The sequence below is a fragment of the Protopterus annectens genome, chromosome 9.part0 (assembly GCF_019279795.1).
Source record: "Protopterus annectens isolate FY-2018-M chromosome 9.part0, PAN1.0, whole genome shotgun sequence".
Lineage (NCBI taxonomy): Eukaryota > Metazoa > Chordata > Ceratodontiformes > Protopteridae > Protopterus > Protopterus annectens.
Window position 1 is genome coordinate 1,703,563,009 of NC_056743.1, and position 26,179 is coordinate 1,703,589,187.

Below are 26,179 nucleotides of genomic sequence, written 5' to 3' on the forward strand. Positions count from 1 at the left end.
CCCCTATGGTGTCTGTTCCAACCTCTACTCCTCCTCCAGACCCCAAGCGTAGGGAACCTAATGCCCCAGGACACCCCATTGGGTGATTCCCTTTTCTTCCGAAGCCTCCCCTGATCACTCAGAGGAGCCTCCCCGGAAGAAGTGCAAGAGGAAGCACATAGACTCCCCCGAGTCTGTCACTTCAGATACAGACATGGATGAATCGGAAGGGTCCCCAAGGTCCCCCTCTGAAGACGTTTCCTTCTCGGACATCCTTGAAATGCTTAGACAGAGGAGGGAATGGACTTCTCTAGCCCCTACCGAGGACGAGTCTGTATACCTGGACGCATTCGGTTCCCGACCTTCCACCTCCTGGGTATCTCCTCCTTTCGATCCACTCATGTCTGTAGTGGCTCGAAAGGCTTGGTCAGCTCCAGATTCTGTAGAACCTAGTCCGAGGAGACCAAACAAATTTATTACAGCACCCCAGGACAAGCAATTCCTTTCCAAAGGTGTGCCCGTTGATGGCATGGTGGTAGCAGCAGCCACCAAGAAAGAGTTGGCAGAAACCTCTTCATCTGTTCATCCTCCGAACAAAGAGTCTCGGATGATGGACAGATGTGGAAAGTGAATGTTTGCTTCAGCGACCTTTTCATTGAGGTCCCTGAACTATCTCTGCCATTTTACACATCTTCAAAGGGATCTCCTGAAAGAGCTTGGAGATACCCTTCAAGATCCTACAGCTGAGGGAGCACCAGCCAAAGTAGCTTTTCAGCTTGCGACTCTTAATTCCATAGTCAACTCTTCCATGAGGCTGATTTCCTATGCAGCCGATGGAGTGAGCAGAGCCGCAGGGTCAGGTGTAGATGTTCATCGTGCATACAGCTGCAGTCATAACAGATGGATTTTCCTGCCGTCATGCGGGTCCTCGGTCGGCCGAATTCCAAAGTCTAGGTCCGGCGTCGGATGTCGTCGCTTCTTCCCTGACGTCATTGCGACAGGGGTATAAAAGAACCAGCCGATGCCATTTTCTTCAGTCTTTCTTGACGCGCGGTAGCAGAAGCAGTTCACAAGTGCCGGTCGGCCAGCTCCTGAGATTACGAATATTTTTCAACCGAAGTCTTCTTGAAAGCTAAGTACCCCGTTGGGGAAACTTTTCTTGCCTCAGACCGATGTCAGACAAAGTTAATAATTGCATTTCATGTGGGAAGCAAATACCGCATAAGGATTTTCATTCCCTCTGCATTCCTTGCTTAGGCCCAGACCACGACGTCTCGGCCTGCCGTTTTTGTGCTACAATCAACAGACGCACTATTAAGCGTCGGGCAGAGTTCACCCAACACTATTTTGGCAAAAAGTTTAATTATATTATGTCGTCGGATACTCCGACTCCAGTTTTGAGTAAAAGACGCAAAGATAAGGACAGACATATGAGGTCCGCGACTTCTACCGACAAAGCCGACTACAGTGGTCCGGTTCTCAGTGAGGCGCCTACGCAGCCCCTGACTACCGATGACACTTCATTGGCGGTGTCTTCTGTGCCCAAGGTCGCAGGCTCTTCGGCCCACACCCCGACTACAGATACGGCCCACACCCCGACTACAGATACCGAAGCCACTCTTGGCGGTGAAACCTTTAGACAGGCCTGCCACCTCTCAAGGTGTCTTCAGGCCTTCGTCTTCTTTTTCCATCAAGGCTTTCACTAAGTCTAAAGCAGCCATACATACTAAAAGACAAGCTCCACAGGGCCCCTCTCAAGGCCCCATGCCTAAAAAGCAGATGCTCAAAATGGCTGAGGATTTGATTACTCTTATCAGGGGTTCTCAGCCCCCCCCGGACAAAAGGCCCAGAGTGGAGGAAGAATCCCCTTCCTCGGACCAGGCCTCCATTATTTCAGAACATTCTGAAGACCAGAAACATTCATACTCCCCTTTTGAAGATTCTGATGCAGAGGAGTCCAGCCCCTGGCTATACCTCCTGTCTTAGACATACTAGATGATGTGTATTCGGAGGCCTGCCTTAACCCAGATTCTTTACCTCCAGCTCCAGTCAAGCCTGACAGGTATTACCGGGTTCCTGATTCACACCAATTCCTATACAAAAGCCATGCGGCTGACCCAGAAACTATTTCACAGGGTCCCAAGGGAATTAAGGCCTCCACTGCTAAAAATCCATTACCTTCAGAGAGAGATTCCAGAGCTTTAGAAAGGTGGGGGAAGAAGGTATACACCTCGGCCACCTTAACCATGAGGGCATTAAACTCTCAGTTCCATATGTTAAAGTACCAACAGTTTCTGTTATCACAGTTGAAAAGCAAAATGTCACAACCTGAACAACTAGACTTGAAGGAGTTGCAGTATTTGTTACATAGTGCAGAACAAGTGGGTAAACATACCTTGCAATGTGGTTTTGATGCTTTAGAGGCCTCATGTAGAGCTGCTGTTACAAGATCAGTCATACGTAGACATGCTTGGCTCAAAGAGCAAACCTTACCAGATCATGTTAAAGCTAAATTACTGGATGCACCTCTGCAAAAAGATGTATTGCTTGGTGTTAAAGCTGAGGGGGTATTAAAGAAAATGGAGGAAAAGGCAAAATCAATGCAAACAGTGAAAGATTTCCTACAGTTACAACCTCCACGTTTCAGTAGAAATTGGCCTTCAAAAAAATTGGTCCTTTCCAGCCACGGACAGACCCCAAGGAGGTAGATACAGGCGCCCGAGGGGTAGAGGGCAATCTCAAGGATCGTTTAGAGACGGACAATGGCAAGCACCTACACAAAGAGGTGGGTGAGGATAGTTCACAGCCATTCAGAAAGCAGAACCAATGACTTCCCCTTTGCATGCCAAGCAAGGCTCAAATAGCAGCACCTTTAGGTGGAAAACTGGCATTATTTTCGAAAAATTGGCATATTGTCACAAAAGAGAAATGGATCCTGGACATTATAGACAGAGGCAACAGATTCCACTTTCACACCCTTCCAAAAATGAGAGGCATGCCAAACCTGCCACACAATCAAAGGGCAGAGGCACAAAAACAAATTTCAGATCTCAGGGACATGAAAGCTATTCAAGAGGTACCTGCACAAGAACAGGGTCATGGTTTTTATTCCAGACTATTCCTGGTACCAAGGAAAGACAAAGATTGGAGACCTATTTTGGACCTATCCATCCTAAACACATTTTACTCGTGCCAAAATTCAAGATGCTCACATTACAGCAGCTTCTTCCCATGCTGGGCAAGGAGTCTTGGCTGGTAACATTGGACCTCAAGGAGGCATACCTGCATGTCCCAATCAGACAAGATTGCAGAAGATACCTCAGATTTCTTGCAGGTTCAACACATTATCAATTCTCTGCATTGCCCTTTGGCTTATCTACTGCGCCCAGAGTGTTCACGAAACGCCTGGCATCAGTAATTGCCTACTGCGGACTTCAAGGGATACAAATATACCCATATTTGGACGACTGCCTGATCCAAGTGGACAGCAAGCACATACTTCTGAAACATCTGGCGTTTGTAATAATGTTGTTGAATTCTCAGGGATACACAGTCAACAAAAAGAAATCAAGGCTAATACCCTCTCAAACAATAATTTTCCTGGGTGCCAGCTTGGATACAAACACCCAGATGGCCTACCTCACGCCAGAGAAACAAGGGCAACTAACTCAATATTTCAGAAAACTGGCAACTTTTACCAGGCTGACTGCAAGGAAAATCCTGCAGGCTCTGGGATTCATGGCATCTTGCATCCTACTAATCCCATGTGCAAAACTGCATATGAGGAAACTTCAATGGTACCTAAAAAAACCTATGGTCTCAACACAGCCATAGTTTGGAAACAATAATACCACTGATTTCATGTCTTCAAAAGGAATTTCTGTGGTGGGCTCAAGCATGCCAAAGAAACACAGGTCTCCCATTCTGCAAGCCTCAAGCAAATCAAGTCATCATAACAGACGCCTCGGACTACGCCTGGGGGGCGCACATGACAGATTGGTGCATTCAGGGCAAATGGTCCCAAAAAGAAAAGCACCTTCACATCAATCAAAGGGAAATGCTAGCAGTAATAAATGCTATTATAGCTTTCAAAGACCTACTTCATCCAGGCCAGCTATTGATAAGGACAGACAACACCACAGTAATGTGGTACATAAACAAACAGGGAGGAACCCATTCATACCCCCTATGCAGGCTAGCCATGTCTCTTTGGAACATGGCTCTGGAATTACAAATCGAGCTTCAGGCACAGTACCTGCCAGGCAAGAAAAACATGCTGGCAGACAACCTAAGCGGAAATATGACAGATCACACGAATGGAAGTTGCATCCTCAAGTTTTTTCAAAGATAATTCAAGCATGGGGAAGGCCATACATAAATCTCTTTGCCTCCCACAGAAATCACCAATTGGCAAATTTCTGCTTAAGGACCTTTCATCCACAGGCCTGGAAAGTGGACGCACTCTTTCAGTTGGACAACAATGACAGTTTATGCCTTTCCACCTCTTCCTCTGCTGCCCAAAGTTCTATTAAAAACCAGAGCAGACAGACCAAAAATGATTCTCATTGCTCCAGACTGGCCAAGACAACACTGGTACCCACTCCTGAGGAGCCTGACACATTCCCCACCATGGATCCTGCCTCTAATGCCTCTTCTACTGACTCAGCACAACTTCAAAACTCTTCACAGCCAGCTGGAAATACTCAATCTAGCCGCATGGAAGATTCCTTAAAATCACAACAGACCCTACTCTCCAAGGAGGTGCAGGATGTCATTTTGGAGGCCAGAAGACCTTCTACTAGAAAAGCCTACTCCGCAAAATGGAAACTGTTTTGTGCCTGGAATGAGAAAAGGGCCAGAATCCTGGAATACTGAATTTACCTCAAATATTACAGTACCTAGCTGAGATACTAAGCAGTGGACTTTCATTCTCCTCCATCAAAATCCATGCCATTTCTGCAGAATACAACACTGATCCTCCTTTATTCTCTCACCCCCTCTTAAGACAGTTCCTCAGAGGGGCTAAGAATATAAAACCCCCAAGGAAACAACCAGTACCTGCTTGGGACCTCAATTTCATTCTAGAAAAACTGACCTTGCCTTCTTTTGAGCCAGCTGCTTCAACAGAACTGCAATATTTGTCCTGGAAAACAGCCTTCCTGCTGGCTATCACCTCAGCTCGCAGGGTTTCGGAACTGCAAGCCCTCATGGCTGTGCAGCCTTTCATCATTTTCCATCAGGACAGAGTTTTCTTACGAACCAATCCTTGCTTTATGCCAAAGGTAGTATCCAGGGTAGCCTTGAATCGGGCTATCCACTTTACCTACCTTTTACCCTAATCCTCAAAACAAAGGGGAGAGACTACTACATTCCTTGGACATTCACAGACAGCTGCGTTATTATTTGGACAGAACAAAGCCTCTCAGAAAATCAGAGCAACTCTTTGTGTCCTATGCTACAGGATCTCACGGGAAGCCTATTTCCAAACAGACAATCTCAAATTGGATAGCCCACTGCATACGCTTTTGTTACTCTTTTCATGGTAAAACTGTACCTGCAGGCATCAGAACTCACTCCACAAGGGCCACAGCTTCCTCTGCAGCTTTCCTCAGGGGGGTTCCTACCAAAGATATTTTGGAAGCTGCCACTTTGAGTTCTGTACATACTTTCTCCAAGCACTATCATCTACCATTATACTCCAAATCTAGGGCAGGCTTTGCCACTGCAGTCTTGCAGGGCATCCTGGCTCCTCCTAGTTCCACCTAGTGCCTTCCACCCCCTTTTTAGCTTTGGGATTCTACCCATCTGTTATGACTGCAGCTGTATGCACGATGAACATAGTACAGTTTTGTACCTACCATAAATGTAGATATTCGAGTGCTAATACAGCTGCAGTCCAGGTTTCCCTCCCTCCGTCCCCTCTTGGGACAGGCCTAATGGATAACACCTCCTCATACAACCTGATTAGGGTATTCTTTTATGGTGTATTTGCTTGCAACTACTGTTTTTTGATTATACTGCATTGCATTATTACATAAATTTATGTATTGCCTTCCTTCTGGGGGCACCTGACATCTGGGGCAAGAAAAACTGAAGAAAATGGCGTCGGCTGGTTCTTTTATACCCCTGTCGCAATGACGTCAGGGAAGAAGCGACGACATCCGACGCCGGACCTAGACTTTGGAATTCGGCCGACCGAGGACCCACCTGACGGCAGGAAAACCCATCTGTTATGACTGCAGCTGTATTAGCACACGAACATCTACATTTATGGTAGGAACAAAACTGTACTTTCTCAGGTGACATGCTTGGATGCGACTGCCAGTTTGCGGAACACTTTCGGGCGTCCTTACCCAATACTCCCTTTGATAGCTCCTTTCTCTTTGGGCCTCAGGTGAAAGACACGTTGACCAGGTGTGAGCAGGAAGGCAGGACTCTCTCTGTCGTGGGAGTCCATTTTTCCATTCCTTCCAGACCTTATCCCAAGGGTCAGAAGAGCGGAAAGATGTGGTTCCGAAAATCCCAGGGACCCTTGCCTGACACACGTGGTGATTTTTTCCCCCAGGGGCAGAGGGGGAAACAGACGCCGCCCTCGTGGCAGAGGGGGACCGTAAAACCAGAGTGACAGAGAAACCTTCTCTGTCAAACCCTTCCAGCATCCCTGAAGGGTTGCCCGACTGCTCACCTCTGGAGGCAGTCGGGGGAAGACTTTCGCTGTACCCAAAAGCCTGGCAAAATATAACAAGAGACAGATGGGTTCTGTCCATCATATCTGGAGGTTACAAAATTCTTTTCCATCAATCCCCTGTAGATTCAAAAAAAGCCCATCCCAGATGTCCCACCCAATCTAAGGGATCAAGCAGTCACAGAAGTTTCAAGACTGCTAGAAAAGAGCCATTCAAGAAGTCCTCGCAGACCAACTAGGATCCGGAACTTACTCAAGATTCTTTTTAGTACCAAAAATGACAGGGGACTGGAGACCAGTACTGAATCTCAGCAGATTGAACAAATCTGTGCAAAAAGAAAAGTTCTGGATGGTGACACTGCAGTCCATTTTCCCTTTTCTGGGTCAGGGCAATTGGATGTGCTCGATAGATCTTAAGGACACGTACTGCCATATCAATATGGACAGACGCTCCAGGAGATTTCTTCGCTTCCGGGTGGGGGCCAGTCATTACCAGTTCAGAGCTCTGCCCTTTGTTCTCACCTCAGCCCCCAGGGTGTTCACCAAATGTATGGCAGTAGTCACGGCTCACCTGAGGCATCAAGGATTCCAGGTGTTTCCCTATCTAGACGACTGGCTCCTGACTGCTACCACCAGGCGTCAACTCTTAGAGGCACGGGATTATGCAATCACATCATGCACTCAACTAGGCATTACAGTAAATTTCGAAAAATATGCCTTGTTGCCCTGTCAGTCTATCACATACATAGGAGCAGAATTAAACACAAAAGAAATGTTTGCAAGATTACCACAGGAAAGAGTTTCCACTATTCGCTAATTCTAATGCAGAGCAAAAGGGTTCAAGTCAGACATGTCCTTCAAGCTCTAGGCTGCATGGCAGCTGCCATTCTTCTGGTCACATTAGTGCGTTTCCACATGAGAATCCTTCAGTGGCTTCTTTTCACGCAGTGGTCTTTCCAGGAACTACCCATGTCTCACATGATCCTCATCACAGAAACATGCAATAGGCACCTTTCTTGGTGGATGGTCTCCCCACTAGTAATTCAGGGCAGTCCTTTCATACAACCCCCTCCGGTAGCCACAGTGACAACAGACGCTTCCCTGATAGGGTGGGGGGGAGGCATTATCTAGGTAGGACAGACCAAGGCACTTGGCAAACTCACGAGTACCATCTGCATATAAAAATGTCCTAAAAATGAGAGCGGCGCTCCTAGCGTTGCAAGCCCTTCAAGACTCTCTTCCTTCCGGGAACATTGCAATCCAAACGGACAACATGTCAGTGGTGTGGTACATTAACAAACTTGGCGGGACCAGATGTCCTTCAAGGATGCATCTGCAGTCATAACATATGGGTTGTCCTGCCTCAGGCAGCCCTTCGGTCGGCCGGATTCCAAAGTCTGGGTCTGGCCTCGGCTGATGTCGCACTTTCCCCGACGTCAGAGCTTCTGGGGTATAAAGGCATCAGCCGACGCCATTTTCCTCAGTCTTTCTTGCCGCGCGGTGCCCGAAGCAGAAGCTGTTCGCAAGTGCCGATCGGTCAGATCCAGAGATTTCAGCTACCGAAGACTTCTAAAAAAGCTAAGTATCCCGTTGGGGGCTCTTTCTTGCCTCAGCCTATGTCAGACAAAGTAAATAGTTGTTTAACTTGTGGGAAACAAATACCTCATAAGGATTTCCATTCTTACTGCCTTCCTTGCTTAGGCCCAGACCACAACGTATCAGCTTGTTTAGCCTGTGCCTCCTTCAACTGACGGACTCTTAGACGTCGGTCGGAGTTTGCAGAAGAGTTTTTTGGATCCGCTTTTGCATATAAAATGCTGTCGGAGACTCCGACTACACATTTGGCCAAAAAACGCAAGGAAAAGGACAGACACTCGCGGCCCGCGGTTTCGGCTGAAACCACAGTTAGGCCTACCGCAAGTGTCTCGGTTTCGGCTGAAACCGAGTCCTCGGTTCTTACTTCTACCGAAATCATACCTCCGACAACCGAGGCCAGAGAGGCCCCGGCTGAGTCGGCTTCAGAAATCCCTACCGAAGCTAGCGCACAAAAATTGTCCGACACCATTCCATTGGACATTTCTACCCCTGCATGTAGGGCAGCTAGGCCCCCTGCTTCTATGTCTATTAAGGCCTTCTCCAGGGCTAAAGCTGCCAAAATTTCAAAAGCTTTACCTGCCAAATCTACTTCTCAGAGACCTTCCTCAAGTTCTCAGATTCTCAGTCTTGCTGAGGACCTTATATCATTGATTGGGGGTTCCCAACCTCACCCAGACAGGGCCTCCCACCCTCCTCCTGACAAAAGGCCTAGGACTGAACCCTGTGAACCTCTATCCTCTGATTACTCCTCTGATGGATCTGATTTATCAGACCATCAGGAAGGGGCCTATTCGCCTTATGAGGATTCAGATGCAGAAGACTCCATCCCTTCTGCCTCCCCTCCTGAAGAATTTTCCTTTGGGGAGACTTTGCACTCAATGAGGGAACACTTTCAATGGCAGGGTCAGGATTTTTCTGATTCTAGAAAAAGATTAAGGACATTTTTACATTTGCCCCAGCATAGGCCTTTAGCCATACCACCTGTGCTTACTGTAGTTGATGTGTATAATGATGTCAGTTCTGCCCCTGATTCTCTTCCCCCGGCCCCTGCCAAACCTGACAGATATAACAGGGTCCCGGATTCTCACTTCCACCTGTATAAAGCCCATGCTGCAGACCCAGAAACTATTTCTCAGGGCCCAAAAGGTGTTGCAGCTGCCACTGCCAAAAACCCCCTACCCTCTGAAAGAGAGTCAAGAGCATTAGAGATGGGGTAAAAAGGTTTATACATCTGCTACTCTTTCTGCCAGGGCATTAAACTGCCAATTCCATATGATACAGTACCAAGAATATTTGTTAGATCAGCTGAATAAAAAGCTTTCTTCACCTGAACCTTTAGACCGTAAGTCCCTTCAGGATTTGGTACACAACTCTCAGCAGGTCAGTAATCATTTCTTAAAATGTGGCTATGATGCACTGGAGGCTTCATTTAGATCAGCTATGACTGGGGCAGTAATTCAGAGGCATGCCTGGCTAAAAGAGCAATCCTTGCCAGACCATGTCAAGGCTAAACTCCTGGATGCTCCAATAGAGAAACAAAGTTTATTTGGCTCCCCTGCACAGGAGATTCTAAAGAAAGTGGAAGAAAAAGCAAAATCTGTGCAAACAGTAAAGGATTTTCTGCAGGTTCAACCTCCGAGGTTCAGCAGAAACTGGCCTTCAAAGAATTGGTCCTTTCCAGACACCTCCAGAGCACAGAGGGGCAGGAATAGACGCCCAAGAGGCAGAGGTCAATCAAAGGGGGCCTACAGGGGTCGTCAGTGGCAGCCTGCCAACCAGAGGAGTACTGCCACAGCTGCAACTACAACCACTTCCACAGGACAGACACAATGACTTGACTCTGATTCCGCCTACCAGGGAACAACTGGAAGCACCCTTAGGCGGAAAGCTGGCTTTATTCTCAAAAAACTGGCATTGTATTACAAAGGACACATGGACATTGCAAACAATAGACAAAGGATACAGGTTTCACTTCCACACTTTACCAAAAAGGAGCGGAATGCCAAACCTCCCACCAAACCAGAAGCCAGAGGCTTTAAGACAAATCAACAATTTACTTCTGATGAAAGCGATAGAAAGGGTACCATCTATGGAACAAGGCCAAGGATTTTACTCCAGACTATTCCTTGTACCAAGAAAAGAAAACCAATGGAGGCCTATTCTCGACTTGTCCGCACTCAACACATACCTCATTGTGCAAAAATTCAAAATGCTGACCCTACAGCAACTTCTTCCCATGTTGGGCAAGGAGTCTTGGCTGGTGACTCTAGATCTCAAGGAGGCATACCTGCACGTCCCTATCCGACCAGATTGCAGAAGACACCTCAGATTTCTTGCAGGATCAGAGCATTATCAATTCTCAGCATTGCCCTTTGGCTTATCTACTGCGCCCAGAGTATTCATGAAATGCCTAGCATCAGTAATTGCACATTGCAGGCTTCAGGAAATTCAAATCTACCCATACCTGGACGACTGCCTAATACAAGCGGACAACAAGACAAAACTAATAAAGGATTTGGCCTATGTCACACACCTGTTACAGGCCTTGGGATACACAGTCAACATCCAGAAGTCAAGACTAGTGCCATCCCAAAGGATAACCTTTTTGGGTGCGGATCTGGACACAATAACTCAGATGGCTTTTCTCACAGAAGAAAAACAAAAGCTACTTCCAGATTACTTCATGGCTTTGACAAGACAAGCTCAGCTTACTGCAAGGAAAGTCCTGCAAGCCCTGGGTTACATGGCATCCTGCATAATCTTGATCCCGCATGCCAGGCTGCATATGAGAAAATTACAATGGTACCTAAGGAATGTATGGTCTCAACACAGGCACAGTTTAGAAACCATGATACCAATCATTCCATGCCTGAAAAAGGCATTCCTGTGGTGGGCTCAGGCCTGCCAGTCCAACAGAGGGTTGCCTTTCAACAAACCACAACCAAGGCAAACCATCACCACGGACGCCTCAGACCTAGGATGGGGAGCACACATGGAGGACAAATGCATCCAAGGCCTATGGTCTCAAGACCAGCTAAACTTGCACATAAACCAAAAGGAGATGCTGGCAGTGAAGCATGCAATTGAGGCATTCAAATCATTCCTCCAGCAAGGACATCTGCTGATAAGGACAGCCAACACCATGGTCATGTGGTACATAAACAAACAGGGAGGCACGCCTTCCTACCCTCTATGCCGGATGGCAATGGATATATGGAACCTAGGCCTAAATCTCAACATCCAGCTGCAGGCCAAATTCGTACCAGGAAAAGAGAATACACTAGCAGACAACTTAAGCAGAACTACCACGGATGCTCACGAATGGATGCTGCATCCAGACATCTTCAAACTCATAACAAACAAATGGGGAATGCCATATATAGACCTGGTCGCCTCCACATTCAACCATCAACTGAAGAAATTCTGCTCAAGGATATACCACCCACAAGCCTGGAGGGTGGACTCCCTCTCTTTCAGCTGGAATGCCCTAACAGTGTATGCATTTCCACCTCTCCCATTGATGTACAAAGTTCTACTGAAGATCAGGGAGGAACAGCCAAAAGTGATACTAATAGCTCCAGACTGGCCAAGGCAGCACTGGTATCCGCTACTGAGAAGCATGTCTCGGGCGAACTCATGGCCTCTACCCCTATGGCCTCTTCTAACGCAGAACAATTTCAAGACCCTGCATCCAAACTTGAAAACACTGCAGCTAACTGCCTGGAAAATTGCTTAAAACAAAACCAAACTGTCTTATCTCAGAGGGTCAAGGACATTATCCTGGAGGCTCAGACCCTCCACAAGGAAGACATACTCAGCTAAATGGAAGAGATTCCTCATTTGGAGCACATCAAAGGGTACAGATGTCACAGTGGCAAGCCTAGCACACATCCTAGAATACTTAGCAGAATTGTTCCACAATGGCCTGTCCTATTCTTCCATTAAGATTCATGCTTCAGCAATTTCAGCAGAGTACAGTATGGATCCTCCTATCTTCTCTCACCCTCTCCTCAGACAATTTTTAAGAGGGATCAAAAATGTAAAACCTCCAAGGAGACCCCCTCTGCCTGCATGGGATCTCAATTTTGTGCTGGAAAAATTGACACTACCCCCTTTTGAACCAGCAGCATCAGCAGACTTACAGTTCTTATCTTGGAAAACTGCTTTCCTTCTGGCAATCACTTCAGCAAGAAGAGTATCCGAGTTACAGGCATTAATGGCAGTACAGCCTTTCCTTATTTTTCACCAGGATAGAGCGTCTCTTGAGAACCAATCCTACTTTCATGCCAGAGGTGGTATCCAGGGTATCCTTGAACCAAGCTATTCATTTGCCTACATTCTTCCCTAACCCACAGAACAAGGGGGAAAAACTATTGCACACCTTGGATGTACACAGACAACTACGCTACTATCTGGACAGAACTAAAACCAGCAGAAAAACTGACCAACCTTTTGTAGCATATGCAACTGGAGTGCAAGGAAAAGCAATTTCCAAACAGACAATTTCAAAATGGATAGGAAATTGCATTCGTTTTTGCTACTCTTTTCTTGGAAAGACAGCTCCTGAAAATATCAGGCTTCATTCCATAAGAGCCACAGCCACCACTACAGCTTTCCTACGAGGGGTGGCTACCAAGGACATTTTAGAAGCTGATACTTGGAGCTCCGTGCATACATTTGCCAAGCATTACAATCTACCTTTATACTCCAGATCCCGAGCAGGTTTTGCAACTGCAGTTTTACAGGGGATCTTAACTACACCATCCTTATCTTAGTACCTCCTCCCCCAGTTTGGCTATGGTATTCTACCCATATGTTATGACTGCAGATGCATCCTTGAAGGACATAGTACAGTTTTCTACCTACCATAAATGTAGATGTCCGATAGGTATGCATCTGCAGTCAGGATTACCCACCCTCCTTCCCCTCTGTGGTATTCCTAGGGTGCTTACCCCTCTTTCAGCTAGCTGGGGGAATCTATTTTGGTGTATTTGTTTGTATGTATATATGTATATATATATATATATATATATATATATATATATATATATATATATATATTGTTTGCTACTGTTTGAAATTTTCAACATTTATCCAAATTTAGCCTTCCTAGAGGGCACCTTGGGCAAGAAACACTGAGGAAAATGGCGTCGGCTGATGCCTTTATACCCCAGAAGCTCTGACGTCAGGGAAAGTGCGACATCAGCCGAGGCCAGACCCAGACTTTGGAATCCGGCCGACCGAAGGGCTGCCTGAGGCAGGACAACCCATATGTTATGACTGCAGATGCATACCTATCGGACATCTACATTTATGGTAGGTACAAAACTGTACTGTCTTACCCCTGTGTCGAGAAGCACTCAGACTGTGGCAATGGGCGATTTTACTACCAACATTTTCCGATAGCAACGCACATCCCTGGGAAATCCAACGTCATAGCGGATGGGCTCAGCAGAGCTATCCTCATGCCTCACGAGTGGTCTATGAATCAGGAAGTTGCAGATCTTATCTTCCACAAATGGGGACAGCCTTGCTTCGACCTATTTGCCACTCCTCTCAACAACAAATGCAGCAGCTACTTCTCCCTACTTCCTCTTCCAGGTCATATACCCAGAGATGCTCTAGTCCACGATTGTCCTCAGGGACTCCTTTATGCTTTTTCTCCCTTTTCCCCTAATTCCAAGACTCGTACAGAAAGCAAAATCGTTGGGTTGCAAAGTGATCCTCATTGCCCCATGTTGGCCTCGACAAATATGGTTCCCGATGTCCTTCAATGATGCATCTGCAGTCCTAACAAATGGGTTGTCCTGTCGTCAGGCAGCCCTTCGGTCGGCCGGATTCCAAAGTCTGGGTCTGGCCTCGGCTGGTGTCTCACTTCACCCGACGTCATCTCTGCTGGTCTTCGGGTATAAAGGCATCAGCCGACGCCATTTTCCTCAGTCTTTCTTGCCGCGTGGCCCAAGCAGAAGCTGTTCGCAAGTGCCAGTCGGTCAGATCCAGAGATTACTACTACCGAATACTACTTCAAGACTTCTAAAAGCTAAGTACCCGTTGGGGACTCTTTCTTGCCTCAGCTGATGTCAGAAAAAGTGAATAACTGTTTAACTTGTGGGAAACAAATACCTCATAAAGATTTCCACTCTTACTGCTTACCTTGTTTAGGCCCAGACCACGTCGTAGCAGCCTGTTTAGCCTGTGCTTCTTTCAACCGACGCAACGCTTAGCGTCGGTCGGAGTTTGCTGAACAGTTTTTCGCTCAGATTTTGCGTACATTATGCCGTCGGATCCTCCGACTTCGCAAATTGTTAAGAAAGCGAAAAAAGACCGACACTCGCGGTCCATGGTTTCGCCGAAACCACGGTTAAGCAAACCGAGTGTCTCGGTTTCGGCGAAACCGAGCAAACGGGTCAATCTTCAGCCGAATCCATGACTACTACCGAGGCTCCTGCTACCCTAGTTGAATCAGCCTCTGAAGTTTTGCCTACTAATGTGGTTCCTCTAGAATTATCGGACACCATCCCTTTGGATGTCTCTACCCCAGCACGTGGTGCTGCTAGGCCTCCTGCAGCCATGTCTATAAAGGCCTTTGCCAGGGCTAAAGCAGCCAAAACTGCTAAGTCTGTGCCTGTTAAGCCCCCTCTCACAGGCCCAGTTCCAGTTCCCAAATGCTTACTCTGGCAGAGGATCTCATCTCTTTAATAAGGGGATCCCAATCTCACCCAGACAGGGCCTCTCAACCTCCAGAAAAGAGACCTAGAGCAGAGCCCCCTGAGCCAGTGTCCTCAGATGACTCTTCTGATGATTCAGACAATACAGACCATCCAGAGGCTCCTTTTTCTACTTATGAAGATTCCGATGCTGAAGAATCTATACCTTCTGCCTCTCCACCAGAGGAATTTTCCTTTGGGGAAACCTTACATGCCATGAGAGAGCAATTTCAATGGCAGGGACAAGATTTCTCAGATTCAAGAAAAAGGCTTAGGACCTTTCTACACTTACCACAACATAGGCCCTTAGCTATACCTCCAGTTCTTCCTGTTGTGAATGATGCATTTAATGATACAAGGCTCCTCTTGCAGATTCTGAGACTATCTCCCAGGGGCCTAAGGCAGTAGCTTCGACCTCAGCGAAAAACCCTCTCCCCTCTGAAAGGGAATCCAGGTCCTTAGAGAGATGGGGTAAAAAAGTATACACCTCTGCTACTCTCTCAGCTAGAGCTTTGAACTGTCAGTTTCATATGATCCAATACCAAGAGTTTATGCTTGATCAGTTAACTAAGAAACTGTCCTCTGATGATTCCTTAGATAAGAAATATGTTTTAGAAATGGTGAATAACATTCAGCAGTTTAGTAACCATTCTTTAAAATGTGGCTATGATGCACTGGAGGCTTCATTTAGATCAGCCATGACTGGCACAGTTATAAGAAGGCATGCATGGTTGAAAGAACAGGTCTTGCCGGATCATGTTAAAAAGCTATTAGATGCTCCTATGGATAAGGTCAGTCTATTTGGTTCTCCTGCCCAGCAAGTAATGAAGAAAATGGAAAAAAGGCAAAATCTGTACAAACAGTTAAAGATTTCTTACAGGTTCAGCCCCAAGGTTTAGCAGGAACTGGCCTTCCAAAAATTGGTCCTTTCCAGACTCCTCTAAATCTCAGAGAGGCAGGAATAGACGTTCCAGAGGCAGAAATCAATCCAGAGGAGGTGCCTACAGAGGACGCCAGTGGCAAGGCAATAACCAGTGAGGCACAGACACAACCACTGCCACTGCAACAGGACAATCACAGTGACTTGGCTCTGACACCCTACCAGGGAACAAATAGCAACACCCTTAGGCGGAAAGTTAGCCTTATTTTCAAAAAATTGGCACTATATCACAAGAGACAAGTGGATTTTGCAAACTATAGACCAAGGCTACAGGTTTCATTTCCACACCTTACCTGTAAAAAGAGGAATACCAAACCTACCACCAAATCAAAAACAGAAGCTCTAAAACAGATAGCTCAATTAACAAAGATGAGAGCTGTGGAAAGGGTACCACCTACAGAACAGGGCAAAGGATTTTACTCCAGACTCTTCCTAGTACCAAGAAAAGAGAAAAGTTAGAGACCTATTCTCGACCTGTCCGCTTTAAACACATTCATCATTGTTCCAAAATTCAAAATGCTGACCCTACAGCAACTTCTTCCCATGCTGGGCAAGGAGTGTTGGCTGGTAATTCTAGATCTCAAGGAGGCATACCTGCACGTCCCCATACGACCAAATTGCAGAAGATACCTCAGATTTCTTGCAGGATCAGAGCATTATCAATTCTCAGCATTGCCCTTTGGCTTTTCTACTGCGCCCAGAGTATTCACGAAATGCCTGGCATCAGTAATCGCTCATTGCAGGCTACAGGGAATCCAAATTTATCCATACCTGGACGACTGCCTGATACAAGCGGACAACAAAACCAAGCTGACACAAGACTTACAAAGAGTCATTTGCTTACTACAAGCCCTGGGATACACAGTCAATTTAAAAAAGAACATTCTTGGGTGCAGAATTGGATACAGTAAAACAAATGGCATTCCTAACTGCAGAAAAACAAGAACAACTCCCTCTTTACTTCTTGGCATTAACAAAGCAGAACAAACTAACAGCAAGGAAAGTACTGCAGGCCTTGGGCTTCATGGCATCATGCATAACCCTGGTCCCCCATGCCAGACTGCATATGAGAAAGCTACAGTGGTACCTAAAGAATTTATGGTCTCAACACAGGCACAGCTTAGAAACCGAAATACCACTAATCCCATGCCTGAAACAAGAGTTCCTATGGTGGGCTCAAGCATGCCAGTCAAACCCAGGTTTGCCCTTCCACAACATTCAAGAAAGCCAAACCATCACAACGGACGCCTCAGACCTAGGTTGGGGGGCCCACATGCTGGACAAATGCATTCAAGGATTATGGGCTCCAGATCAGCTACACCTGCACATAAATCAAAAGAAATGCTGGCAGTAAAACTAGCAATCCAGAATTTCAGACCATTCCTCAAAGAAGGCCAATTAATGATAAGGACAGACAACACCACAGTCATGTGGTACATCAACAAACAGGGAGGCACTCATTCATACCCCTATGCCGAATGGCTCTGGACCTATGGAATATGGCTCTGAGCTACAACATTCAGTTACAGGCAATATTTGTACCGGAAAAAAACACCCTAGCAGACATGTTAAGCAGAACTACCTCGATGCTCACGAATGGATGCTACACCCGGACATCTTCAAGGCCATCACAAAGAAATGGGGAATGCCACAAATAGACCTATTCGCATCCCCACTCAATCACCAGCTCAAGAAATTCTGCACAAGGACATACCACCCACTTGCTTGGAAGGTGGACTCTCTATCCTTCAGTTGGAAAGGCCTGACAGCATATGCATTTCCACCTCTTCCTTTGATGCACAAGGTACTACTTAAAATCAAAGAGGAACGTCCAAGGATAATTCTGATAGCTCCAAATTGGCCAAGACAACATTGGTACCCATTACTGAGGAGCATGTCTCTGGGGGGAAACTTGGACACTACCCCTGATTCCTTTGATGTTAACTCAGAGCGACTACAACATCATGCATCCAAACCTGAAAACTCTGCAACTGGCTGCCTGGAACATTACATAAGAGCAACTAACCCAGATTTATCCCAAAGGGTTAAAGACATTATCCTTGAGGCCCGCAGACCTTCAACAAGAAGGAACTATGCAGGAAAATGGAAAAGGTTTGTCATTTGCAGTACTGAAAGAGGTAAAGATGTGTCAAAGATAGATATTGCCAACACCCTGGAGTATTTGGCAGAGCTTCTCCATACAGGCCTGTCCTATTCCTCCATCAAGATACATGCATCAGCTATTTCTGCAGAATACAGCTTCAATCCCCCTGTCTTCTCGCATCCTCTACTCAGGCAGTTCCTCAGAGGAATCAAGAATGTAAAACCTCCTAGGAAACCACCATTACCAGCATGGGACTTGAACTTCGTGCTAGAAAAATTGACACTCCCTCCATTCGAACCAGCAGCAACAGCAGATCTTCAACACCTATCCTGGAAAACTGCTTTCCTACTGGCAATTACTTCAGCAAGAAGGGTTTCGGAACTACAGGCCTTAATGGCAGTACAACCCTTCCTAATCTTCCATCAAGATAGTGTCCATGAGAACTAATCCTACATTTATGCCTAAGGTGGTATCCAGAGTGTCTCTAAACCAGGCAATCCATCTACCTACCTTCTTTCCCAATCCACAGAACAGGGGGGAAAGACTGCTGCATACCTTGGATGTACATAGACAGTTACGCTACTACCTGGACAGAACCAAGGGCAATAGAAGAACTGACCAGCTTCTAGTAGCTTATGCAACAGGAAGGGAAGGAAAAGCAATTTCCAAACAGACAATCTCCAAGTGGATAGGAAATTGCATAAGATTCTGTTACTCCTACCATGGAAATCAAATTCCACAGAACATAAGACCTCATTCTACAAGGGCTACAGCCACTACCACAGCTTTCTTACGAGGAGTGGCTGCCAAGGACATTATTGAGGCGGCTACTTGGACCTCCGTGCATACATTTGCCAAACATTATAACTTACCTCTATACTCTAGATCCCGAGCAGGGTTTGCCACTGCTGTTTTGCAAGGGATCCTACCTACACCATAATTCTTCTTCCTCCTCCCCTAGTTTGGCTATGGTATTCTACCCATTTGTTAGGACTGCAGATGCATCCTTGAAGGACATAGTACAGTTTTGTACCTACCATAAATGTAGATGTCCGAACAGGATAGCATCTGCAGTCAGGATTACCCACCCTCCTTCCCCTCTGTGGTACTCCTACGGTATTTACCCTCCTAATAGCTAGCTGGGGGGGATCTCTTATGGTGTATTTGTTTGTATATATGTACATACATGCTTATTTTTTGTGTTTGCCTTCTACCTTTTTTGGAAACATTGGCTTTACCCAAAATTTAGCTTTCCAAGAGGGCAACTGGCATCTGGGGCAAGAAACACTGAGGAAAATGGCGTCGGCTGATGCCTTTATACCCGAAGACCAGCAGAGATTACGTCGGGTGAAGTGCGACACCAGCCGAGGCCAGACCCAGACTTTGGAATCCGGCCGACCGAAGGGCTGCCTGACGACAGGACAACCCATTTGTTAGGACTGCAGATGCTATCCTGTTCGGACATCTACATTTATGGTAGGTACAAAACTGTACTTTCCTACACCTCCACCTTCTGGATCAACCATGGATTCTGGACACAGTTCCAGATCTTCTGATTCACCAATCAGGTGGGTTGCACCAATCCCTTCAAACTCTCCAGCTCACAGCTTGGTTACTTTACTTCCAGCCGTAGCCAGGCTTTCCAGTATCTACCCAGTAGTCCGTGATGATATAGATGTTATGTAGTCCTATCTCGCCTACATTCTTACCCGTGGGTTCGGAGCCAAATATCGGCTCTGACTTGGCCAACATTTCTAGCTTGAAGTCTCATTGGCTGGTCTAAGGTATCCCATGGTGCACTGCTCCATGTCCCCAGATCTCGTTTGCCGCTCGAGTAGCTAAGACGTGATCTCGCTTTGGCTGTGACTAAGTACCTTTTTTTCTTTTATTCAGAAATATTTCTGGTCATAAACAAAAAGCTATTTTCATAGCTATTGTCTTTGTCCCTTATAGTTGCTGGTGTGTTTGTGGTTTGTGTGTATCCTGCTAACTGTTCCCTCGGCTAGGCCCGTTTCGGTTAGAGGACCTAGTCCTTTCTCCTCTGTGTTCCAAACCATTTTATTTAGAGGTTTGTCTCTTCTGGTAGTCTCTAACCGTTTAAATTTGAGGTTTTTGACTGGTTGGTCTTGTATGTGTCTGTGTTTCTGAACAGTTGGTGTGTACTGTGTTCCGTTTATCTGGTTCCCGCATTTTTTGTGCTCGAGTGCCTGTGAACTTCTTAGTTTCTCTGGGTTAAGTTTTGCTTATTTGTTGAGAATGTCTAAGGATTCTAAAGAGCTCAAACCTTCGGGTTTCAGAAAGTGCTCTAAATGTGGGTACAAAATGTCCATCACCGATGGACATTCTGTTTGCGTCTATTGCCTAGGAGCCATCCATCTGCAGGAGTCCTGCAGTTTTTGTCATGCGTTCAGTCCCAGAGTGCTTCAAGAGAGAAAGAATAAGCTCATTTTAAAGGGACTGTTGAAACCCTCTTTTGAAGAGGTTTTGGATTCTTCTCCTAGTGACAAAGTTAAGTCATCCAAATCCAAGAAAAGATCTCCGGCTCAGTCAGCTTCATCGGAGCCTCCGGAGAAAGTCTCAAAACTTGCATCGACTTCCTCGGGTCCACTGCCTTCAGGGCCGCAGGAGGTGTCGGTGGTAATGGAACCGGCTCCAGTTATATTGGAACCTCTTTGGACCTCATTGCCCAGTCTCTCCTGAGCGAAGGTCTCGATCTCCCTCCCTGTCCTCCAAATCCTCCAGGACCCTCTCGGATATGGATGTTGCTAGGGTGGTCCAGAGGCTCCTCCAGTCGCCGGTTTTGGCTAAATTGTTTTCAGCTCCGGAGCCCATCCCGACCCTTGCTTCGATCATTCCTCCTCCGAGCTCATCTCTGTCTTCAGAGCCAGAGTGTTCCGTGCTGTGTGATGTTCCTATGTAGGTTCCGATGGCCCCACCTGCTCCATTGGTACCGACATCGGCTCCGACCCCGTCGGCTCCATCCTTGGGGTTCGGGACTCGGGATTCTTCACTTGGGCCCAAGGGGGACGTCTCGGGGCATATGTTGGTCCCGAGTCTCCCTCTTGGTGCCTCGGCTCGGGGAATTCGGACTCCTGTCATGGTCTCGGAGGCTGGCAGATCCTCGGACTTGGGGGGGGGCAGCCTTTGAGGCCATGTGGACTGCGCTGGCCAGATCGTCAGCTACATCAGGCGGATCGGTCACTCCGGTGAGAGCCTCTGACCACCCTATATCTATGGACAGCAGAGTACCAGAGCCTAGGGATACCCCCACGAGTGGTCCCCAACTTTGAGGGCCCTTCAGAGTTCGTGCCTGAGGAGCCCCCCTAGAAAGAAAATGTGCAAGATTAAGCACATAGACTCCCAGGATGAGTCTCTCACTTCTGATACTGACCTCGAGGAATCGGAGGTGTCCCCCAAGTCATCCTCTGATGTTTCCTTCTCCGATATCCTGGAGATACTGAAGCAAAGAGGTGACTGGCCATCCAAAACCCATTCCGAGGAGGAGTCTGTCTTCCTTAAGGCCTTTGGGGCTCAGCCCTCCGCCCCCCGGGTGGCCACACCCTTCGAGCTCCTAGATTTGATCTGTTGAAGGGTGTGGGAAAACCCTGATTCTGTGGAGCCCGTACCCAGGCATCCCAACACGTTTCTTTCTGCTCTCCAGGGTAAGGAGTTTCTGTCTAAAGGAGTCCCCGTAGATGCCATGGTGGTGGCGGCGGCGGCCACTCAGAAGGAGGTAGCAGAGACCTCTTCCTCAGTCCATCCTCCTAACAAGGAGTCTAGGACTATGGACCGGTACAGGAAGCGTACACTCTCGTCAGCAAACTTCATCTTACGGGGTCGCTGAACTATCTATCTCGTTTCACTCTGCTCCAGAGAGATCTCCTCAAGGAGCTAGGAGATACTCTTGCGGGTAACGTACCTGAGGCGGTGGCTCAGACGGTTAGCGCCCAGGTGTCTACCCTTAATTCCATTGTCAACTCCTCCATGCGGCTCATTTTGGATGCAGCCAAGGGAGCGAGTAGGGCAGGCAAGCTCAGGAGTCACCCTTAGAAGGCAAGCCTGGCTGTGCCTGTGTCACTTCGCGGAGGCCTTCAAGTCTTCCTTCGCAGACGCCCCCTTCGATGGTTCTTCTTTGTTCGGAACCAAAGTGAAAGACACCCTTACCAGGTGCGAGCAAGAGGGAAAGACCCTGTCTGCCGTAGGGGTCTGTTTTTCCCTTCCTTGTAGGCTTTATCCCAAGGCCCAGCAAGGCGGGAAGATGTGGTTCAAGAAATCACAGGGGTTTTTTTCCAGCCGCACAAGGTGAGTCCCCCTCCAGAGGCAGAGGAGGGGGGAGGTTATTCAGGGAGATGCCGCCCTAGAGGCAGAGGAGTCCCCCGCAATTCGGGAGACCGCAATTTCTTTTGCGGCTCCCCCTATTCCCGTTCCTGAGGGGGTGCCCGGCTTTGCTTATCCGGAGCCAGTCGGGGGTCGACTTTCGTTATATCCGGAAGCCTGGGGAAACATCATCCAGGATCGATGGGTATTACGAATAATTTCCAGAGGTTATATCTCATTCCGTTCACCTTAGACCCCCCCCCCCTCCAATCAGAAAAATCCCAGATGTTCCACCCAGTCAAAGGGATCAAGCAGCCTCAGAGGTTTCAAAGCTGCTAGAAAAAGGAGCCATCCAGTGTGTTTCCTCAGACCAAATCGGATTAGGGACTTACTCAAGATACTTTTTGGTGCCGAAAAGAACAGGGGACCTGAGACCCATATTAGATCTCAGCCAGCTGAACAACTACGTACAGAAGTCCAAGTTCCGTATGGTCACTCTACAATCCATCCTCCCACTGTTGGGAGAGGAGAGATGGATGTGCTTCATCGACCTCAAGGATGCTTACTACCATATCAAAATGGACAGGGCATCCAGGAGTCATCTACGGTTCCGGCTGGGAGCCAGTCATTTCCAGTTTCGAGCCCTGCCCTTTGGTCTCACCGCAGCCCCCAGGGTGGTCACCCAGTGTATGGCAGTGGTGACTGCTCACTTGAGGCATCAGAGATTCCAATTGTTTCCATATCTGGATGACTGGCTCCTCACCGCCCCCACCAGGCATCTACTAGTCCAAACCAGGGACGCTACCATCAACTTATGTCAACAGCTGGGCATAACACTAAATTGGGAAAAATCTGCCTTGTTGCCCTCGCAGCGTGTCACCTTTATAGGCGCAGAGTTAGACACCATTCAAATGCGAGCATTTTTACCGCAGGAAAGGATCAGAGCCTTACAACAGCAGATACACATCCTGATAACCCTGAGGAAAGCAAAGGCAAGATGGGTTCTCCAACTCCTGGGGACCATGACAGCAACGATTATGTTGGTCCCTCTAGCGAGATTGCATATGAGGCTCCTTCAGTGGCTCCTCTTTGTCTAGTGGTCTCTCCAAAAATTGCCTCTTTCTCACCCCATTTTGCTCACAGACAGATGCAAACAAGATCTCAGTTGGTGGTTTTGCACCAACAATGTGGACAGGGGAAAACCCTTTGCTCCACCCATCCCTGTTGCCACAGTGACCACGGACGCCTCCCAGATGGGGTGGGGGGGCATTATCTTGGCAGGACAGTCCAAGGCACGTGGTAAGATCACACAATACATCTGCACATCAACATCCTAGAGATGAGAGCAGTGCTATTTGCGTTGCAGGCACTTTAGAGCTTTCTGCCTCTAGGGATGATTGCAATACACTCGGACAACATGTCCGTAGTGTGGTATCTAAACAAGCAAGGCGGAACCAGGTCTTTTCCCTTGTGCAGAGAGGTCCTGCGAGTGTGGGCAGTGGGCAATTACTTCCCAAAAGTTTCTGGTGGCAACACACATTCCGGGGAAGTCCGTTATTGCGGACAGGCTAAGCAGAGCCATTCTAATGCCTTACGAGTGGTCCCTGAATCGTCTAGTCACAGAACTAATCTTCAGCAGATGGGGTCAGCCTTGCTGCGACCTCTTTGCCAGCCCCCTCAATGCCAAATGCAGCAGCTGCTTCACGCTGATCCCCCCCACAGGGGGAGTCACCCAGGGATGCTCTAGTTCACGATTGGCCTTCCGGTCTGCTTTATGCTTTCCCTCCGTTTCCCTTGTTATCAAAGGTTATTCAGAAAGCGCAATCTTTGGGAAGCAGAATGATTCTGATTGCTACACACTGGCCTCGTCAAGTCTGGTTCCCCTTTCTTCAACCATACATTGTGGACACTCCTTGGATTCTGGACCCTCAACCAGATTTACTGACACATGTCGGGACAGTTCCACCCCTCTCTGATGACCCTCCAGTTGACAGCCTGGCTGCTCCACTTCCATCGTTAGGCTTCATAATTTTTCACCGGCAGTGGTTCACATTTTATCCTCCTCTCATAGACCATCTACTAGGAGGATTTATTCTAGTAAATGGAAGAGGTTTTCTATTTGGGCGCATAGCCAAGGGATTGATCCCTACACAGCTCCAGTTGCCTCAGTCTTGGAGTTTTTGTCTATGCTTTTCCATCAGGGTTCCTCATCAGCTACTCTCAAAGTTCAATTGGCAGCGATATCTAATTTCCATGTGGCTAATGAACCTAGTCTCATTGGCTCAGACTCTGCAAGGCTTTCCTGAATGGTACTCTGTTACTCCGTCTTCCGGTCTCCAAACCTGTCATGCCCTGAGATCTCAGTTTTGTTCTACAAGCCCTCACTTCACCACCTTTTGAGCCTGCAGCTACCTGTGAGTTGAAATTCCTGACCTGGAAGACAGCCTTCTTAATAGCAATCACTTCAGCAAGGCGAGTCTCAGAGATTCAGGCCCTTTCTGTCAAACCTCTTTACTTAATCTTCCACAAGGACAGAGTTTCTCTTAGACCGAACCCTTCCTTTCTTCCTAAAGTGGCTTCTTCGTCTAATCTCAACGAATCTATTGAGCTGCCGGTATTCTTTCCTCATTTTTCTAACAAGGCAGAATTTAAATTCCATCAGCTGGATGTACACAGACAGTTACGCTTCTATCTGCGCCGAACAAAAGATGTCCGGAAGTCTGACCAATTATTTGTCTCCTTTTCGATAAACAAAATTGGTTCCCCGGTCTCTAAGCTCACTATTTCCAGATGGATATCTAGTTGCATCTCTTTCATTTACCATGCGGGAGGAAAAGATCTGCCATTTCCAGTAAAGGCTCATTCCACTCGGGCTGTTTCTACTTCCACAGTTTATCAAGCCAGGTTGTCGATGGATGCGGCTACTTGGGCTTCCCCTCACACATTTGTTTCTCATTACAAATTGGACGTGGTTTCCAGGGGCAGGTCGTCGTTTGGCTCCACAGTACTCAGGAGTGGTTTCCTATGAGCCACCCAGGATGTAGGTGCCAGGGACGCTGTCCCACGGGTAAGAATTTAGGCGAGATAGGACTACATAACATCAAGAAGTTATGTACTCACCATAACGTTCGATGTATGTAGTCCATCTCGCCTCACATTCTTACTTACCCTCTCACCTTTTCCCCTTCCTGGAGAATCTGGAGTTTAGGTTGTTATTTACAGAACTCCCTTTGCTTGAGCTTATTCTTTTTCTCTGATGTTGTGTATGCATGAGTTATGAATGACTTCTGCAGCAAACTAGATCTGGGGACATGGAGCAGTGCCCCATGGGATACCTGCTTAGCCCAGCCAATGAGAGACTTCGAGCTAGAAAAGTTGGCAGAGTCGGAGCCGATATTCGGCTCCGAACCCACGGGTAAGAATGTGAGGCGAAATGGACTACATACATCGAACGTTATGGTGAGTACATAACTTGTTTCCTCACATAAGTCTACTACGAGGAAAACTTATGCTAGCAAATGGAAACTGTTTTCTTACTGGGCAGAATCTAGAAATTTGGATCCTTTCTCAGCCCCAGTCAATGAAATTCTTGAATTTCTAGCACAGCTTTTTCAGTCTGGTGCGGCTTCCGCTACCATTAGAGTACAGCTAGCTCCCATTTCTAATTTTCATATAGGTATATTTAATTCTAGCATAATGTCTCAAGCTCTGCAAGGCCTTTATGTGAGGAGCATGCCTTCTTAGACCCCCAGTTAGAGATCCTCTTCCTCCTCCTTGGGATCTCAATTTAGTTTTAGCTTCCTTAATTTTGCCTCCCTTTGAACCGGCAGCATCATGTTCCTTAAAATTTC

The 26,179-nt window shown here is 47.2% G+C and overlaps 1 protein-coding gene across 2 annotated transcripts in view; it reads left to right on the plus strand.

Moving 5' to 3' along the window:
* The window catches only part of CDC37 (cell division cycle 37, HSP90 cochaperone), a 935,136-nt gene that overhangs the window by 540,489 nt on the left and 368,468 nt on the right, over positions 1–26,179 (plus strand). The window lies entirely within an intron of this gene.